Source organism: Thermobia domestica, chromosome 13, assembly GCF_964235325.1.
Source record: "Thermobia domestica chromosome 13, izTheDome1.hap1.1, whole genome shotgun sequence".
NCBI classification, from domain to species: domain Eukaryota; kingdom Metazoa; phylum Arthropoda; class Insecta; order Zygentoma; family Lepismatidae; genus Thermobia; species Thermobia domestica.
This window is the reverse complement of record NC_137466.1, coordinates 13,224,728-13,246,411: the sequence shown is the minus strand read 5'-3', so window position 1 is coordinate 13,246,411 and position 21,684 is coordinate 13,224,728. Positions and strand designations below refer to the sequence as shown.

At 35.9% G+C, this 21,684-nt stretch overlaps 1 protein-coding gene across 1 annotated transcript in view; it reads left to right on the top strand.

The window, feature by feature from the left end:
- LOC145667498 (pancreatic triacylglycerol lipase-like) overlaps nucleotides 1–21,684 on the top strand; it is a 256,451-nt gene that overhangs the window by 140,969 nt on the left and 93,798 nt on the right. The window lies entirely within an intron of this gene.

The window sequence follows — 21,684 nt, the reverse complement described above, 5'->3', positions numbered from 1 at the left end:
TGCAGAACTTGACAGAGGGAGTCAGCCAATGCTGGTTTAGTTCCTCGAGGAACTCTACGAAGAATGGGAGTTATGGACATGAGTTTTACGAGGAGGTTATTGCATGCTTCAATTGACATCTCGTTGGAGCTAAAATTACAGTTGTTCAAGGCAGTGTGTGAAGTAGAATTGTGTGAAGAAGGTGAAAGCATGGTAGTGACATTGGACGATGAGGGTTTGGCTTTGGCACTAGTGAGATGGCACTTTCTGTTGTGGATTGCTGGGCCTCTTGCATTGAGTAACTGCTTGTTGCACTGAGAACTCACTGAATCATTATGTACAGATGCACCAGCAGTATTGAAATTATGAATGCCCGTGTCATCTTTATAGTTCAATGACACAGAGTGGTCGACATTGTCGGGCATGGTGCTAGTATCGTGTCCGGTCGACATATTAAACAAATGGAAGGTAAAGTAAACAAACATTCATGTTTGAAACGGTTTAACAATAGAAGAATATATTTTAAACTTCGATTTCATATACACACAATTCACTACCATTGTTAGGAGTAACGTATTTGAAACGATATTATGGCTGAAGAAAGCAGTAAATTAAAAGTTAAATCAGTTTCCGAGAATTATTGGAAACGAGGATTTCACTAAAGCAATCCTGAGATGTTCACTCACGTTTTGACCCCACACTCGTGAAATTAAACAAAGTTTTTCCTGCACTAAGCTGTGAATCCTTACGAACATCATTAAAATTAGAACTTCCAAATTCAACATTATACAACAATTTTTCCAGAAGATTTTAGTATGTATTACAGTATATGTATTACAGAAGATTTTAGTAGATATACATATGGTACAAAATAATTCAGTTGGGATAGCTACTTGAATTGAAAAACACAGCAAAGCACGTCGTTTCGTAGAACCTATATGTTAAACAATACACCTTGATCATATATAATAGCATGTTCATCTATAAAATAACATCACATTCACAAGTATAATTATATTTAGCTGCTTTGCATACTCCAGCCAAGATTACACAATTTTTTAAGGTTACTAAGAAAGCATTAATAACATAAATCCCGACCAGAAACCAAACAACAGCGTTAGATCAATACTTTAAAACACTCTGATTTCTCAGCGAGTAGAAAGCAGGTCTATGGATGTACAGAAAACAGAAGTAAAATTTATTCTTATAAAATTAACATTCCAAATAATATGTTGGACTTTTCCAGATCAATATTTATGAAATATCTTATGGTTACTATAAATTACTACTAAATGTTTGTAGGCCCACAATTATCAACAGTAATTAAAAATAAATTTCAACTGTGGGTTAAGTTGCCAGAATTAAAGGCCATGAACGATACTGTCAGTGGTACTCGGGTTACCGAAGCCTGAAACTTATTACTCCGAACAAGCGAAACTGTAATCTAGGTTTCTCAAAGTTACTGACTGTAAAGAAAACAGCCACAAAACTATCAATTCTGTTATAAGTTCGCGAATGCTACTGGTCGTGAGGGGGACAGAAAACCACTGACTATGAAAAGAATGTCCTGTAGACATACTGCGAAGGTTGCCTGACCCACAGAAATATCACTCTCAATATTCAGTATGGAAAAACGATGCTATAATACTCCCTATAATCATAACACAATGTTGCCCACCACAAACTTTCTTGGTTAAGAATCGAACCAAGGATCCAGGGAACAAAGGTAAGCGCTCTATCACTCAGCCGTGTCTCCCAATCAGCACGCACTGATCTGTTGAAAGGGTCTTTGTACCCACCCTGTACTTCGCCGGGGACGCTGCACTTATCCCAATATGTGGTAGTCTTAAACTGAAGAATGAGGGTATGCAGAATACAAATTGCAGGTCTCTTGTTGTAGCAGAAAAACCGCCTCTAGCTCAAAAAAGTTTGCTGCCATGGCTATGTAATTTCTGTTACGTTAAATAGGAATTGCAAAAATATGCCATAGTGTTATAAAAATCTCTACATGTAAGAGGGTAAGAGGTTGTAATTTTTTTCTTTCTGTTACATAGGTGTTGTGAGGTGTAAAATTAAGTCATTCTCTTTTATTAGTTCTACAATGTTACATAGGGTTAAAAAAAAAAGTATGCTTGTAGCTTTTAGTAATAGTCTGTTATAATTTTTTGTTATGTTAAATATGTTCGCAGTCTGTTCATTCGCAATTGGAAAAAGATCTGTGTACTGTTCATAGTCGCAAAAGGCTACTCGTTGCGCGTAGTCTGCTACGGGGAAACCGGAACAGGTACTACTGGAACAGGAGTCGGAACAGGAATCGGAGCAGGAATCGGAACCGGAACAGTTTGCGTATGGGCAGTACGTCAAGAAACGCCACCAAGTGTGACCCACTCTACTGTCGCCATGCGATGTTGGAAAAATAATTAATTGTGGTTTTGAAGTACTCTTATATAGAATAAACATTCATGAAAAATTAAAGTTTTATAGATCGTCGAGCGCCACATGCTTGATCACTTAGAATGGATTGACGTCGATAGAGTTGACGATATAATGTGTGTAGTCAGGGGTGCCCACAAGGGGGGACTATGACGCAAACTGCGTCATTGAAATATTTGGGGGGGTTAAAAATCTATATAAATATGTTTGAGGGAGTGTAAAAATTAATCGAAAAGATTTTTTTTTTCATGGAAGGACACCTATTGATAGAAAATTAAGGGGGGTTGCGTCATGGACATGAGGGGGGGTGGGCACCACTGGTGTAGTTATAGGAGAGAGAGAGAAGGCTAATGTAGAATTTTATGTTCCTGATAAAACTAAATACAATAAATATATAGTGGGAAAGAATTAGTCACACTGGAATACTAAAAGGTTTGGGAATTGAAGCAAAGAAAAGATGTAATTAAACGCTAGGTGTAAATTTAATTAGAAGTAATTAAACTGAAAAGTGATGAACTATAAACTAGAAAGTGAACAACAATGAAATATCATATTAAATTGTTATTTACAACTGGAAGAATCCGACCGGCCGTGTAAGAACTGTTGTTGGCAAGAAATTTAGTGATATATGATGTAAGTTTGAATCATGGAAATGAAAATGAATGTTTAACTCTAAGGAAGTTTAGATTGCCGGAGCATACTTATATATGAAAGATCGCAAAGTGGAAGAAAAAGTAGATTTTTAACGATAATATTAGTTGATAGTCTTAGTACTTGTGGCAATTTCCTTATTTTGGTTACAATATCAATATTTTACAGAATTTTGGGTACAATATTATGGTTCCTTAATTTGGTTACATTCTGACGCCTTATTTACTAAATTGCTGAACACATTCTGTATGGATTATATTTGAATTGTGAGAATAATCATCTCGATTCATATGCTACAAGAGAATGCAACCTGAACGTGTAAGAAACCGTTAATGATTGTATAACGTAGAAGGAGAATACGTAGTTCTCAAGCATTTAAAAATTTACTCCTTGAAGATTTCCGTGTCAAATTCTTCGATTGTTCGGTTTTCTGACTGACCATGATTTCGTAATTTTGAATACAAAGGGTTATAGCATTATTTAAAACAATTAAATATTTATTACGGTGAATTATAATTGCCAATGTTTCTGAAAAGAGTAACTAAAAACAACTACTTTGAGGATAATCTTTCTACAAAGTAGAAAAACACAAATTAACTAGTTTTAACTTTTAACAAATATAACTTTACACTATTCACCTTGACGCAGATTACAATTATCTAAAGAAATAATCACGTGTATATAAATAGGGTCTGGGATTTTTTTTTACATCTTTCTACTGAGTGTCATTACCGAGAATTGAACCCGGAATTGCTCACGCAATATAGACTAAAGGAGACGGTGATGATGAGAATGAATGAACTGTTGGAGTGATGAAGTTGGAACGAATCGTAAAAACTGAGGAGACTTACCCACGCGGTGTTTGTCCATTACAAAGTATTCTCATCGTATTTAAATATCTATTTTGAATACTAATTACAGCGTTATTTGCTGAACGATTTTTGCAAAAAATGAATGCCAAAAGATTTTATGTGTTTCTCTGAAAAATGTCGTTTAAGAGTACAGTTTGAGTAAAGAAAAAAAAATTAACTGGGCAATTACTTTTTAATTTTTTCTGAAAAGTACACAACCGTACAAAGGTACGGTTTGAAGGCACTCTAATTGGCAATGAAACAATTAGCAAATTGAGCGAAGTACGTAGTTAATCATTGTGATTTTTCTTGTAGTTATGATATTTTTTTTATTCCATCATTTTCCGATTGTTTTTAGAATAAAGATACAAATAGTGTATTAAATGTGGTACTTGAGAACAACGTGACGTCCTGTATGAAACTATTTTAATTATCTACAATGAAATTTTTGCACGCATACTGCAATATTATCGATGAATTTCCATCCTTGGTTGTGGCAAAAATGCAAGGAGAATGAGCTTATGTATTGCCGATGTTAGAAAGGTTAATAACCGGATACCTCGGTGTATTCGCGACTGTTATCCAGATACGTTGTGTTGCAATGTAGGCCTTATAATTCGAAAAACATTATTTTCGATATAAAAAGGACTTGCCCCTTTCAAACGTGTTTCAGCCTCTACGATTAGCCCTCCCCCAAGAAATTAAATCTGGCGTAGTCGAAGATGGGAAGGAGTTCTCCAAGCTCTCATTTCTCATCCTTCTTCTGAAATTGGAAGTCGTAGAAATCAACCCTTAGTTGTTTAGCATTTGCAACAATAGAACAGCATAGATAATAGCGTGAAGCGGAATTTCGCAATGGATTCAGCTTCCCAAGAATAGGTAAACGGTACATCTTTATCTCCCTACTAAAACTGTAAATGATAGCAATCTTCTACCATTTTCAATTCTAATATTTATTTCCGTAAACCGAAAACAGTAAGAAACAATGAGGTAAAGATTTTGAAACAGATTTGCTGTTAGAAGAATATGGTTTATCTCCACCTTTTCTCTAATCAAATCAGAAGTGGTACAGATTAACCATTACGGTTTCTACATGAATTGTTTTACAGGGAAAATGACTCATCTCGTTATTCTGCTCGTGAAACTAAGCATATTCTTGGAAGACTAGTAGCGAGCTTCGAAACGCGAGACGAGGTGTTATCTTAGTGGTGAACCTAACGCTTTTTCAACTAATATGAATACAGTATCATCATTAGGAAGAGACAAACAACAGTGTACACAATCTGTTACGAGGATTATTTTTTTTCCAAGACACTAGAGGAAAACCACATGAGGTAACAAAACGGAGATAAGAATACTTTTTCATTGCAAGTTCCCTTTCCGATAGACAGACCTTTGTGGTCAAAACGTGTGAAACAGCGAGCTTGGAGACATCAGGTTTCCAAGACAAATCGAGCCAAAAATTTTGCGATGCGTTCACGCAAGCTATCCTCGAATGAAGTCCCTTTGCGTGGCAGCCACTAGTTACCAAATAGGCAATACGAGCTCTTTAAAAACGTCTTGAGCTTGGGAGTGCCATCATGGCTCTTAGAATTACACAAAAGTATATATTTTCAAATATTGTGACATATTTTATAAAAGGTATTGATTTTTTAATTTTCTCCATCTTATGTGTTTCTACAATGTGTAGAACATACACAGGCGTTAGTGATAAGCAGTGGCGTATTTATGAGGTGGCTATCGCGCTCAAGTTCTCCCGGAATAATTTCAGAAAGTGAAAGTGATGCAATGAGAAGTAAAGTAGAACAGACCTTTGCAAATTTGGCGAAGCTAGTATATACTTCAAAAACTTCAGAAATCTGTAAATGTGTTGCCTTCCATGGACGATGATTTTGAGGAATTCGTTTACTATAATTTACATATCAGTGTCAGAGTAATCATATATAAAATTATCTTAATCTACATTAGAAAACTTATACCAGACTGGTTTGAGCATGTTATATCCATGCAAATTCCGATATTTCTTTATTATATCTATGGTACGTTATGTCCTGTAGCTATAATACATAATTAAAAGAAGTTTGTCTTTCAAAAGTAATTGTGTTTATTTTTAAATTTAATAATTAATATGGCGTCCCACGGTTCTTACGTCACTAACTATGCACTAAAAATTCACTACACCAGTTGAGGGAGAGGTTTTATTTTGTATCACTCATCAATACATTTCTACACATGTCTCATTCAATAAATGAGAAATGCGAGGAAAATATGCATTTCATTGAACAAGTTAATTTTTTGTATTACGCGTATTATTATTACTTACACAATTCAGTTAGATGATGCGATTCAATTTCTGTCATTCACTCAAAAAACTATTAGTTCCTAACTTACACACGTTGTTGTGCGGCTTGAAGTTCTTCAAGTTCTTTTAAATGTTCCATTCTAAGCAACATTGAACTTCCATATACGAAAAAGTTAAAAAATTTAATATATTATGGAAACATACATTAGACCCTATGGAACGCTAGCCGTAAACAGAGATAAACAATGATTCTCAATAATTTTCTTTAAGCTACTTTATTTTTCACACTACATACATTAACCTCTAGAGTCCTCATACTAAGCGGTCTACATTTTTGTTTGTAAGTATCGCATGAAATAGGATGATAAGGACAACCCCACCCAAAAAAGAAATAATAACAGCAATTTACACATATTGTTGGTACCTTGAACATGTTTATGGTTGTTTGAGTGTCCATAAGAATCTAATTTTAAAAGCATAATGAGGCAGAATTTTAGAAAATAAGGCATAAAGCATAATTTAAAATATATAGCGCATTTCTTGGAATATTCTGTTTAACTACAAATTTAAAATACTGTATTATTTTTTAAAACCAATATTTACAATACAAAATCTTTGAGAACATAACAGTCCAAAAATGAAAAGCTAATTTTTATTTATTTTCTGAGTAATCCTTTGAAGTGGAGGAAAGAAAAAAGGAAAATAGAAAGAAAACGTTCCGCCAACAATGATTAAACAAAAGTTTTCTTGTAAGTGTAACTGCGCAGTTCTATGAGAAAAAGTTTAAGTAACGTGTAAAGATTTTATAATCAGTACGCGACCTGAATCAGATCCCTTTACACTCAATTAAGTAGAAAGTCCGTTAAATATGAAAGAAACTCGTGGCATAAGACAGTAATAAATAGATAAAGATATTTAGAATTATTATACATTATACACGGTTAATGTAAAAGGATGATTGAAATTAACAATAAAGGATAGTAAAACATAAATTGGAAAAAAATAAAGCACAATTAAAAAAAGCATAATATGGGTTCGTGTAATGATGACTGTTGACGCCGTCTAACAAACGATTAGTAATAAACATAGATGGGAGGTAAATAAAAACCAGAGGTGCACATATATGCACCTATGGACTGAAGAAGATAAGTTCAATTTCTCTATAGAAAGAAATGTATTGAAAAGTTAGAAATTCATAATATTAGTTAAAATGTGGACATACAAGCAAGGACCTAAAACTATTCTATTGTAAAACTTTGGGTCATGTAGGTTATAGGTAGAACGTTTAATAGAAAGTGTCTGGAATCGACTCCCACTACCAGCGTTATTATAAAAGCTTCCATTATAAAAGTATTTTCACAAAATACTATACAAAATAATCTCTCTATATGAAAGGTTAGAAATAGGTAGTCTTTGACCGTAAGTGGCAGACAGGATCTCTACAGAGCCCCGTAGCAGGCTAAGCAGAGGGGAAATAAGGAACCAATGCTCCATAGCAAGCAGAGGCAGGTTAAGTGGCCAACAGAGCCCCGTAGCAGGCTAACCGGTTGAGGTCAGGATTCCCAGACAGACCTCCGTAACAGGCTAAGCCAGGAGATAGGATAGACGTAGTCCCGTAGCAGACTAGGGGCCCGAGGTTAGGTTACTCCAAAAGTCCCGTAGCAGACTAGAGGAGGATCACCAGAAAACTGGTGTCGAGTTGTCTTCGTTAATCCAATTTATATTGTCCTTTGGGTGGCGGTGGCACTGCTGCTTCGATGTCGTCTTCTGCTCCGCGGAAAGTGCCAGATGCCGTCGTCTGTAAGTGACTGTAGATCCATCTAGTGGGAGATCCTCCTGCCGAAGCACGTGGTGGTGTTTGTAAACACTGATGCGTGGAATTGTTAGTTTACAATATCACATATGATACTTTACCCCCTGGCTTGTTTAAGAAATAAGCCAAGAGTTATTCTTCTTTATATGAGGGTTGGCAACACTGAGGTATCACAAAAGAAATCACTAAAAACAGTAATAACACTTGCAACACTGATCAAAAATTCTCTTTTCGGAGCAGTAATAAGGTAGCAGAAGAAAGCACTAAACAGTTAGTTCCTAATCACAGGCAGGATCGGTGAGTATGTGTCACTTCATTTCCCTTGAGTTAGGGCTGTTTTAAGCTATGGCTTAATACACATATATTAGTTCACTTATAGTGAGTGGCGTTGGGCCCTGTAATGTCGGTTGCTCCTTAATCATATAATTGCTATAAAATGTGTCCATTGGAATTTGAGGAGATATTTTTAAGCGAGTTTTTTTCTATATTTTTGGTATTGAGGGAAGACGGATATCTAATATATACAAAATGATAAGAATTGCAAGTACTAAAAACTGACAATTGTCACCAGGATATAAAGATAATTTATATTGGAAAGTTGGTGATGCGAACAGCATAATTTCTTGGTTACCCTGTATAAGGTGTAAAATATTTGAGCTAAAGCTATATATATATAGTCTATTAGAATAATCTAATGTTAAATGCTGCTCCTGCTAATGATGATGGTCCTGGAAATTTGACCTTATAAAGATTAGGGTTAACTCTTTTGATAATTTCTAGATGTCCTACGTATTTGGTTGAGGAAGATTCTGGTATCCCAATTTGACGATTGAGAAAAAAATACAAGTACTTTCTGGCCCTTATCAATATTAGTTTGTAGATGCCTACGGTCAAAATATATTTTCTGTTTATTACAACTTGCGATTAAATTATCCTGTACGACCTCACGTATCTTATTCAAATGTTCTTTGTCTACGCATAACGTCGGAGTTGACGCTAACGCAATATCAGATATAGTCTTAGGTTCATATCCGTGCATGAGAGAAAAACTTGTATATTTAGTTCCGGCTTGAACGAATGTATTAACTGAGAATGATACGAATGGAATTAGCCAATGATTTTGATTTTCCTGTACAGAAAATTTAAGAGCGCTCTCTATGATCTTGTGGAACGTTTCCACTACAAACAGATTTTTGTGGCCATACACTGGATAAAATTTAAATTCAAAATTGTGAAATAATGCTGTGTTCTGCAGCCTCTTAGCGTTATGTACAGGGTGTCTGTCCAAATACAGGTATGAGAGAGCTCCGTATTTAAGAATAATGCTATATAAAATAAATTGTTCAATTTCTTCTGCTGTGATGTTGTCTAAAACTCTGGTTACTCAGTATCGCTTAGACAATTCAATAGCAACTAGTATGTCTTTGAATTTTCCTTCTCCCATTGGAATTTTTCCAATTGAGTTATACTGCCAGACTGTCGCAATCTTCTTGGGAGGTTGATGTTTCAATTGGCTCGCCGGCTTAACTGGTAACTTCTAGAGTCTTTGGCAGAGATTGCATGTCTGTATTCTATTGGCTATGTAAGCTGTCATATTACAAAAATAGTATTTCCCAAGCGCCGACTGGTATGTCTTTGTATACCCGAAGTATCGTGACATTCGGTTTTTATGGATAGCATCAAACCATTTGCTTAGCAAAGATTTTAGCACACAAACTAAATACAGCAGTCCTGATTGGGGATGTTTCTGAGTTCTATATAATATTCCATTCTTAAGAGAAAAATATTTCGCGGCTCGGAGTGTAGACAACTTATTAGGATGCTGCCGACTTTTAATGTGTTGAATTTCAAAATTGTAATCCGCTAAGAATATTTTATAGCGACTAAATTTCCCGACTTTGTCCGGCTGGGTGTTGAGTGAAGCCAAGCATTTAGCATCTATGAATAATTTAAATTGTCTATTCAGTAAGACATATCGGAATTTTCGCAGGACATATATCAGTGTATGTAGTTCATTTTGCAGTATTGAGGCTCTTCTCTCGTTTTTGATAAAACGGCGACTACAGTAGGAAACAACTCGTTCCTGATTGGTTTACTATCGTAGCAAGCCAATATGCCGCCTGCGGAGGTTGACGATCCATCTAAATATGCTCGCACCTCCAATGATGGATCAAAACGTAACAAAGATGGAGCTTGCATAATATCCGTCTTAAGTTTTTCAAATAGCTCATCATGCTGTATTTTCTATTTAAATATTGAATTTTTGTCCAAAAGAACTTGAAATGGTTCCACCTTTACTGTGAAATGTCTAATGTGTGCCCTCAAATAAGAGCATTGTCCCACGAAACTCTTTAAGATCTAATTAGAGGTTGTTTTTTTAAAATTTCGTATTTTGTTGGAAATTTTAGGTGATATTTTTATCTCTTTTCCGTTAACTCTGAATTCTAAATCTTGCAATTCCGAGTGTAATAGATGGGTCGTGTTCGGGTTTCCTCTAAAATCGTATTTTCTTAACCTTTTAGATAGCAATTGCAAGTCCGACAGTTGTTGTTTCCAATGTTTGCTGCGTATAACGAGGTCATCCGCAAACGCTGTTACGCGAGGTGGTACACTCTCTAAAAGCATGCGTACAGCTATACTTAGCGCTGCCGCGGACGAGGTGTGTCCCATTACGCAGCACTGAAACTTATACGCCTTTCTAGTATGATTAAGTTCAAAGTAATGTATTTTAGACCTTTAGGATGCAAAAATAGCTGGAAATAACTGGATTTTACATCAATAGTTGAAATGCAAGATTTGCCTCTAAGTACATGTAAACTATATTCTATGGACTGGAGCGGAATGTTCAAATATTGTGTAAATTTACTGCAAGCCTGTAAATTAAGAACTAGGCGGAACTCTGAACTATTTGGTTTCATCACTATGAGAAGTGACGAGGAAAAGGAACTGTCACTAGTCTCTTTAATATTAGCGTCTAAAAGTTGTTTAATTTGTAAATCAACTTGCAGTCTTACTCCCAATGGAATTGGAGGTGATTTCTGATGAAAAGAGGCTCCTTTATCTTATGTACACATCTGTTCATAAAAAGCTGGAAACTCGTTCAGAAACTAAGTCCGAAAAAGTGACTCTAGATCCGTCATAATTCCCTCAGATCTATACACAGGGAATTGCATGTTCCCGCCGTTCTTCATATATACACAAGCTGCAAACCATACCGTCATCCGAGCGATGTGAAAAAGTAAGAGCAAAATCAACCACCTCATGCACAGTTCCAATATGCAAAATCAACCATTTTCTTACGTAGAAATTGCTGAAAACGACAGGAAATAGATATTTAAATCTCCAAGTTGGAACCTGTGCTTGTAGCGATTCTATTATTAATATTATAACACAATCTCTTGTAAGTTGCGTCTGTGGTCAAGCGAGTTTAGTGCTGCTACTGACATTTCCGAATCGAAGGGCCAGTGTTCGAGCCTCCGCGCGGAAAGTTAAAGTTTTCTTCCTTTTCTTTAAATATATGAGAACATTTTTATAAAAATAAATTTCTACTGTAAAGTGATTGGAAACACATTATCCGACAAACTGTCACTTTTCAAATCCCTGTCACGTTTACTAGCCCGCCATGTCCATAATTCATATAGGGAAACGCTAAAATGAGAAATGTGAACACAGTTGAATACTTAAAACCACATGCCTAAAATGAAAATTATTCATATATATATTTCGGGGAACTTTGCTAACTTCATTCTTCGAAATGTGAGCATTCTACAAGATATTTCATTCACTTTAAATATTTTATTTGAAGAAACGTAAAATTTCGGTGCGGAGATCAAGCCTGGAAGTTCCCTAAAATACACCTACACACATACACACACACGCACACACACACATATATATATATATATTTATATACATACATATATATATATATATATATATATATATATATATATATATATATATATATATATATATATATATATGCTTGTATTTTTTCATTACAAAAAACTTAAGGTACCTCACAATCGGGATTCTTACAAAGCAATTTGAACAGTTATTTAGAAAATATGTAGTGCTTAAAATCGGATTAAATCGCAATGCCAGTTATCTATAATATCTTATATTTTTATTTATTTACATTGAATGTGTACTTGTTTTCTACTGTATAGCATCGATAATAGCTGCTACATAAGAAACATTTATCCATAATTGAATTTAGATAGAAAATTCCTATAGTAATTATAAGAAAAAACTTGTGAAAATGAAGTGTATAATAATGGTTGTATCTGAAATAGATGTTGCGTAATGGTGTAATTGGTTACCCCACCAACTTTGGAATACTAGGCTCTTCAAATTGTCCATCCTTAGGGATGCACAGAGTCGAGTCGAGAAAGAATTTTCTTGATAAAATTCTAGTCGATACACAGCTTGTGAAAATGAAGTGTATAATAATGGTTGTATCTGAAATAGAAGTTGCGTAATGGTGTAATTGGTTACCCCACCAATTTTGGAATACTAGGCTCTTCAAACTGTCCAGCCTTAGGGATGCACAGAGTCGAGTCGAGAAAGAATTTTCCTGAAAAAATTCTAGTCGATACACAGCTTGTGAAAATGAAGTGTATAATAATGGTTGTATCTGAAATAGATATTGCGTAATGGTGTAATTGGTTACCCCACCAACTTTGGAATACTAGGCTCTTCAAACTGTCCATCCTTAGGGATGCAGAGAGTCGAGTCGAGAAAGAATTTTCCTGATAAAATTCTAGTCGATACACAGCTTGTGAAAATGAAGTGTATAATAATGGTTGTATCTGAAATAGATGTTGCGTAATGGTGTAATTGGTTACCCCACCAACTTTGGAATACTAGGCTCTTCAAACTGTCCATCCTTAGGGATGCACAGAGTCGAGTCGAGAAAGAATTTTCTTGATAAAATTCTAGTCGATACACAGCTTGTGAAAATGAAGTGTATAATAATGGTTGTATCTGAAATAGATGTTGCGTAATGGTGTAGTTGGTTACCCCACCAATTTTGGAATACTAGGCTCTTCAAACTGTCCATCCTTAGGGATGCAGAGAGTCCAGTCGAGAAAGAATTTTCCTGATAAAATTCTAGTCGATACACAGCTTGTGAAAATGAAGTGTATAATAATGGTTGTATCTGAAATAGATGTTGCGTAATGGTGTAATTGGTTACCCCACCGACTTGGAATACTAGGCTCTTCAAACTGTCCATCCTTAGGGATGCAGAGAGTCGAGTCGAGAAAGAATTTTCCTGATAAAATTCTAGTCGATACACAGCTTGTGAAAATGAAGTGTATAATAATGGTTGTATCTGAAATAGATATTGCGTAATGGTGTAATTGGTTACCCCACCAACTTTGGAATACTAGGCTCTTCAAACTGTCCATCCTTAGGGATGCAGAGAGTTGAGTCGAGAAAGAATTTTCCTGATAAAATTCTAGTCGATACACAGCTTGTGAAAATGAAGTGTGTAATAATGGTTGTATCTGAAATAGATGTTGCGTAATGGTGTAATTGGTTACCCCACCAACTTTGGAATACTAGGCTCTTCAAACTGTCCATCCTTAGGGATGCAGAGAGCCGAGTCGGGAAAGAATTTTCCTGATAAAATTCTAGTCGATACACAGCTTGTGAAAATGAAGTGTATAATAATGGTTGTATCTGAAATAGATGTTGCGGAATGGTGTAATTGGTTACCCCACCAACTTTGGAATACTAGGCTCTTCAAACTGTCCATCCTTAGGGATGCACAGAGTCGAGTCGGGAAAGAATTTTCCTGATAAAATTCTAGTTGATACACAGCTTGTGAAAATGAAGTGTATAATAATGGTTGTATCTGAAATAGATATTGCGTAATGGTGTAATTGGTTACCCCACCAACTTTGGAATACTAGGCTCTTCAAACTGTCCATCCTTAGGGATGCAGAGAGTCGAGTCGAGAAAGAATTTCCTGATAAAATTCTAGTCGATACACATCTTGTGAAAATGAAGTGTATAATAATGGTTGTATCTGAAATAGAAGTTGCGTAATGGTGTAATTGGTTACCCCACCAACTTTGGAATACTAGGCTCTTCAAACTGTCCATCCTTAGGGATGCAGAGAGTCGAGTTGAGAAAGAATTTTCCTGACAAAATTTGAGTCGAGACAGCTTTTCCAATAGAAAAATATATATTTTCCGAGTGGAGACATCACTTTTACAGCATAATTGTAATATATGATACATACTGAAGTAAGATATTGGCTTTAACTGCTTTATTACCCACTTACTTCATATACTCCAATTATATCTAAATTTGGAATAAATATTTATTATTATTAGAAGGTAAACAGTGAAGAATATATATTAACATACAATGATGAAGAACTCAATACTCGTAGTAATTAACAAATTGGTTGCAAGTTTATTTAAAATTAACTCTCTTGAAATTAACTCTCCGTTTTTTAATATGCACATATTATAAAAGATTGAGAATATGCCTTTAATCGAACAGAATATATCAAACTAAATGGAAAGGCATATGGAACCAAACTTGAAAGAGGATAGGATCTGTAAATGAAAAATGAAAGAAAGAAGTGGTTAACAGCAGTAGTCACTACTTACAGCATCTGAGTGAAATCTACCCCCCCCCAAAAGTTCAACAACTCTGAAACATAATGGCGTCACATTGTCTTCGTTTCCTGACAAAATTGAAAAATGGATTTTGCATATTTTTCATCTATACCCCTTCAATATAGTTAGCTAACAAACCAAGTACGGTCAACTGACTAGACGTCAAATGAGTGAAACTTATATAGGAAGTTTCGATACAGCGTTCACCGAAGAGACGCAAACGTGGTATTGAAGCTCCTGGTAGGTCCTATTTCCTAATGGATTTTAGGTCAGTGAAATTTCTTTATACGTATCAGAAAGCTCTTTAACTCTATGTTAAAATCGTGTCGTAAGATTTATTCAAATCGTCAGGTATTCGGAAAACCATGAGCCCAATTCGTTTTGCTTCGCTGCTCACAAGTCAAACTTGAAATAAATTCTTTCTTTTCCACGGAAGCACAAACTGTTTGAATGCTCAGTTTATTAAGGGTGAAATGTATAGTTCTCCAAGTAATAAAATTTTTCATGTCCATCTCCGAGATTCGATCCCTCGTCCTTTGGCTCAGCAGTTCGACACGTAGACAACTAGACTAATTGTCGTTGTGTAACAGCTTGCAGGAAAATCGGTTTGAACTGCACGAAAGAAATTAAGGGCATTGATTATAGTTGGATTGAGGCAACTACCATGAGCTCCCATATTGTTTCTACAGACCAGTTAATAACGGATGAACATATTTTATTACACTTAAAATAGGAAATGCAGATTTACAGAATGTTTTCGATTGTGAGCATTGGATTGTGGGTTTGAACCTATCGTCTTTGGTTTACTGTTTACCGCAGATCGTCGAAGTGGAACTTATTAAATGTTTGCCTCAAAAGACGAATATTACACAGTCCAAGTTCAAAAACTAGTTCTTATAGCAACTATAGTGATTTCCTAATTAATTTAATTTAGAGTTACCCCGTGCCGTAAGTGTCGGTGGATCATGAATGGGTAACTAAACCTCTCGACAAAAATTGATGGCCCCACTGCAACGATCCACGGTGGCCCCACTTCCGTTTTGAAAATTATACCACCAGTGGGCCACCGGTGGCAGAGATGCGACGAAATTCCAATAAATTACAAAATTCCTCCACCAAAATATGTTAAATAGCCTATATGCATGATCCATTTACATTAAGATGAGTCTAAAAAGCACTTACAAACTATATATAAAGTTCTCCCGGAATGGCGCGAAACAGCAACTTTGTGATGTAGAAGCATGGATTACTCTTGACCTCGGAGCTCACTTTAGGAACATTCGTCATGAAAAACAATTATATAATAATAAACGCATGCACATGACTGGCGATAAGTCCTTTCGGTCCCTTCGTCGATTCTCCGCGACGAATCGAAAGAAGGACCGAAAAGAAGTACTCGCCGCTACGTGGTGGTAACTGCAACACCCCTACTCTAGATGTCTGTTTCGACTCAACGAATCCCTGCGGCGGACACGCTAGCGGCAATCTTTCGATGCTTCTCTATATCGACGATCAACATTTACCAGCAAGTGAGCCACTAAGTATTGGCGACGTTAACGGCATGGGGTCAAGTTTCATCTCACAAATGTGAGATATTCTATTTTTGGCATAACTTTTAACTTCTCTTCTCTGTTTGGATACCCAATTTAATAAAAAATGGCGTGACAACAAGCAGTCCGCGCATGGTACCCTAAAATGTTTTAGGAGGGGCTATCATCATGGTTGCTATATATTCTCTTTGGTATTTCTGTTCGTATAAATTTTGTGAGTAAGAGGGCGGCCCACCCTGACCCCTTCGGGTGCCCTTGAGTCAGAGATAGATGAAAGTGTTATCTAATAAAAATCATTTCAAACGGTTAAGCCATTTTTTGTTCTGATAGACGACGTGTTTTCATTTATATCCTATGTAGATAGATACAGATTAATAACATTATTACTGTCTTATTATTTATTTCATTTTACCATATACTTTTCTCAACGTTTAAGTCCTTTAGGCTAAAGAAGACGGGTGATTCATGCAAATATATTCTAGTTCAAGTACAATTTTAATGCACCCCTAACGCATTGCAGGAAAATCGGTTTGAACTGCACGAAGGAAGTTGAGGGTAATTGAACCCGCGACTATAAGACCCAACAACGAACGTGCTAGGCATTAGATATTAAAACAAATCTGACTTACTGAACGTTCCTTAGTAACTGATTTTTTTTTACAAAAATTTTAATTCTTTTACTCGGTTTTATACTTTTGGTAGTACGTCTTTAAGAACAGGGGCAAGAACACAGAATTATCACAGATAGGTTAAAACACAAGCCTCTCCCAGCGGGAATAGAACCTGGTACGCCGTACACCAAAGACACACGTGCTAAGTACTGGACAATCTGTGTAGGGTAAACAAAGGAGCGGAAATTAATATATATTGGACATTCCGACGAAACGCAAACGTCCCAATGAAAGCAAAATTAAAGGAAAGATGGATAAACTTAGTGAGCTCTTGAAAGAGCTCGAAGGTCACCTGGTTATGATGACAAATCTTTATTCAGTTATTAATATCTCGTATAATCGTCGTTAGCTTCGATGACGCATCTTATTCTTCTTGGTAATGAGTTAACCAAGCTAGCGACATATGGACGTCCCTGTGTTATTTCTTCCTACACGTCACAAACTAGCTCCCAAAGTGCGTGAGCTGTCCTTGGTGGGGGATCAGGCCAATTTTCATGTAGAGTTCTTGTAACTTCCGCCCATAGATTTTCCATTGGGTTCAAGTCAGATCCTCTTGGAACCCAGTCGACTAGCTCAACATTGGGTTCCTCTTGAAACCAGGCTTTAACTAGATGGGAATCATGTATTGAGCTATGATCTTGTCGAACTTCTACGATGCCGTCTTCAAATAAATTTCTCGTAGCGGGGAGCAAGCCATACTGCACAATATTCAGATACTTCTGGCTGTTCAATCGATCTTCTATACAGAGTAATTCACCAACTGTATCCTTACACAGCCATCCCCAGCAGTGGACAGTAATATGCCCCATACTATGCGTTCTCTGCATGTATTGTGGGTCGTAACGTTTTCCTGTGGGTCTATACACAAGTCGAAGAACATCATTTGCTGAAGAGAACATATTTTCGTCTGTGAACATTACATGATCCCAGTTACGACCAATATTTGCCTCAGCAAATGCTAGTTGATCAGCTTTATGACTATCCATCAATTGCTCCTTACACGCTGCTTGATATGCGTAAAGCCTTCCATCTTTAAGGCGTTATAATATTGATAATTGTATCGCTCCAAGCACAGGTTGACACTTGAAGTTTTAAATAGTCATTTTCGGTCTCTTTCAGTAATTTCCACTTAAGATATTGATTGTGTTTGCATATTGGAACTGTGCATGAAGTGTGGAATCAATATTAATCTGAGAAATAAGTAGTTTGATTTTGTTGTTACATTTTCACATCGCTCGGATGACAGTACGGTTTGCAGCTACTGTCTATATTAAGAACGGAGGGAAAATGCAATTCCTTGTGTATAGATCTGCGGGAATTGTGACGGATCTAGGCTCACTTTTTTGGACTTAGTTTCTGAACGAGTTTCCAGCTTTTTGTGAACAGGTGTGTACATAACCACGAAAGTAGCCTATGTCAGTTGGTGTATAAGAAAAGACATCCCTGTATCTAAAAAGTAGATCATATACAGCTTTTCTCCATTGACTCATTAAATTTGGATTGATGTCGAATAACATAACATCAAAAAGTGACTTGGTCTCAGTAGCCTACTCTGAATTTCTTGTTCCGTTCTATAAAATGTTTCGTCATTTTGTTCACCTTTTTGATAATCCCCCTGTAGATCTACTTCTTGAACATTCTCTTCAACATTTGCAATAGGGGTGTTCTTTACCAACGTTACCGGCCTACTAGTAGGATTTGATATTAATAAACTGAAATTATTGTTAGGTACTTTAGCAGGCAACGTTTGTAGTCCGTATTTGTCCAGCAAATTTTCTAATGGAGAGATACAAAATATTTATTATCCTTTTGCCGATCCTTGACATTAATTGGTAAAAAGAAATGTGACATGGCTGGTATAGTAACCTTTCGAGTAGTAAATACGTCAGCCGATTCGTACTGCTTTATTGTGTGCATTGCGCTAGCATATAATTTTTCTTGAGTGTCAACTTCAACTGGATACAACGGAGGACGTGGTTACTTGTATACCGATAACATGTCATTTTGCAAGTCAATTTTGGCCTGTAAACGATTTAGAATGTCTTCACCGAATAAAGGCATAAAGTCTCCATGCTCTAAAATTCTAAAATAATGAGAAAATTTTGTTGAGCCAATCTGAACTTAATCAAATTTATATAGCGTAAATTTACGAAAAAATTCTCAATTCTTCGTAGATTAGTGCTAAAAGGAATCAATTTTGTGTTTGAAGGAAGCCAATTTTGAAGCCATAGACTCAATTAACTACCAGTATCAATGATTACAGGATATTTTTCTTTGTTAATTGTTACATTAATTAATAATTTATGTGCCTGATTTAGCATTTTAATGTTCTCCGTTCTATCGGATAACGGAGCCACTGCATAAAGTGATGTATTTGCCAATTTTGTTTTTGTTTATTTCTTACCTGATTTTCAGCCTTCAAAACATTGAGAGGAAGGTCTTAAGAGGGTTTGTCTTGGGGCCCCCCTAGGCGTTTCCTTGCTGCTTGTTCTTATAGCACTGAAAGAATGACTTTTTTAATAGCATGTGCTGCATACTATAACTGTTTCCGGCCTAGGATTATTACTATTATTTTCATTATTATTTTTAGAATTGTTTTCTTTCCATTTGTCTTCTGATTGTTACGGCCACCTCTCCTAGATTGTGAGTTCTTTATAACATTTTGAGCTACAAAAAGAGAGAGAGTTCAGCCATTTGATTTGATAATTTAGTGAAGTCTAATGAATTATTTGCACTAGAAGTATTAGATGTGCTAGGCGCGGGGAGTTCAGGAGGGGGATTCGGATTAGTAACTTGGGGGGAAGGATTTGGAGGTAATTGATTTTGTGATGCCCCCTGTAGTTTTGGTGCTGGGGGTGTAGGAAAGATTGGGTCTGGTTGCTGGTATTGATTCCAATTAGATGTTGGATTACATAGTGGATAAGTGAGTTGTTTTTGATGCAGAAGGAAGGAATCGCCTGCAACTGTTGATGGGTTTTAAATTGCTGACTGGTGAATTCTGATCGCAAAGTGAATAAATTGGCTGTTGTAATTCTACGTAATCCAGTTTCTTCGTTTGGTTGTTAGCTTTTTCCAGATTATGTAGAAGTGTCTGTAAGGTCTGAACAGTTGTAAATGTTTTTAACGCTATCTTTTGTAAAAAGTTTTTCTTTAAACCTAAGGATAAAATTTAATATTTTATTTTCTGCTCCTCGGTGGCCTGAGGCAGAACTTGTCTAATGACCCTCAATTTTCTGAGAAAATACCCATCTATTGGCTCGTTTTCACCTTGCTGAACTTGAAATATTTCAAACACAGCCCGATATGTCGGTAATTTTGGTCTACTCAAATCAACAAATTTATCTTTTAATTGTCCATAATTAAGCCAATCTAACTGGTTCTGAGCCTTAAACTGTAGGACTAAATCGAGTGCTACGTCTTGTAAATACATAGGTAATAGTTCTTTCTTTTTCTGCTCATTCCACGAATGCAACAATGCAAGCTAGTCGAAAAGCAAAGGAAATCTATCAGGATCCTCTGTGACGTGTCCCGAATACTTAGTGAAGTGTGGTATATTAAAAGAAGGGCGCGAACTCTGCTCCGAAGAACACCGACTTCCTTTGGAAGGTGATTTCTGACACCAAGATAAGACGAAAAGTATAGACTAACTTGGTTCCACAAATGCTTCCTTTTGGACCTATAGGCTACCGAAAATATATTTAGAAAATGAACTTTAAAGGTCCATAGCTCCAAAACTATGGGACCTACCGTACTTCACTTAAGAACTAATAGCATGCTTTGCAATAATCTTTTTCAGAATCCTTAGTAATTACGCAACAATTTTTACAGAGGCAGTTTGGGTACGGGCATATAATTGGTAGGAATTACCAACTACCTGCATAAAAATCGCTGCAGAAGTACCGCAGCATTCTGAAACATGGATGTTTGGTAGGGGACATCCTAGTTCCTAACTAAAGACCTGATCCGGCAATGATAGGTCCAATAGTGTTCGAACTATGGGCCTTTATATTCCATTTTTTCATGTTTCGGCAGCCTCTAACTCCGAAAGGAACGCAGGTTGATCTATACTTTTCGTCTTATCTTGGTGTCAGGAACCACCTCCCAAACGTTTCCGGTGTTGTTTTGAAACACCGTGGTTTGTTAGGAACTTAAGACACAAGTATGTGTTCACAGTACTAATGGCCTCATTTTTGATAAAACAAACAATGTTCCGTTTCTGAGACTATAATACATAGAATACTATAATACAGTATTAAGTTAATAAAAAAAGATGCCCATTATACGTAATTTTCTTAAATATTTAATTTTCATAGGTGCAAAAGATTAGCAGGAAAAGGAAGCAATATGTTTTGAATTTTTTTCAGGAATATACACCTACCAACGTTCAAATACAATTTTTCTATTGACAATAGGAAAGTATACTTCACACAGTAATTGTAAATTTATATTAATTAAACACTTATTTTTTAAAGCAAAATTAAAAACTAATTCCGTTACAAGATATTTAAAACAATAATACATAATTATCTGCTTTCTGTATGTGATTTCAGTGAAATTCATTAAAACAAAATTCATAGAAAATTCGTTATTGGAAAACTACATGCAATGGTACATTTTTCTTGAAGAGCTGTTTCCCTTTCTCAAAGTTATGTAAACAAATTGTATCAGTCAAAATGTTTATTAAAAGACTTGTAATAGAAAGTACTCCAGTCTACGCGACTTCCATAGAAAGTGTATCAGGTTCAAATACATTCGAAAGTCTTACACGAATTTGAGAAGGAAACTAACGGTATGTTTTT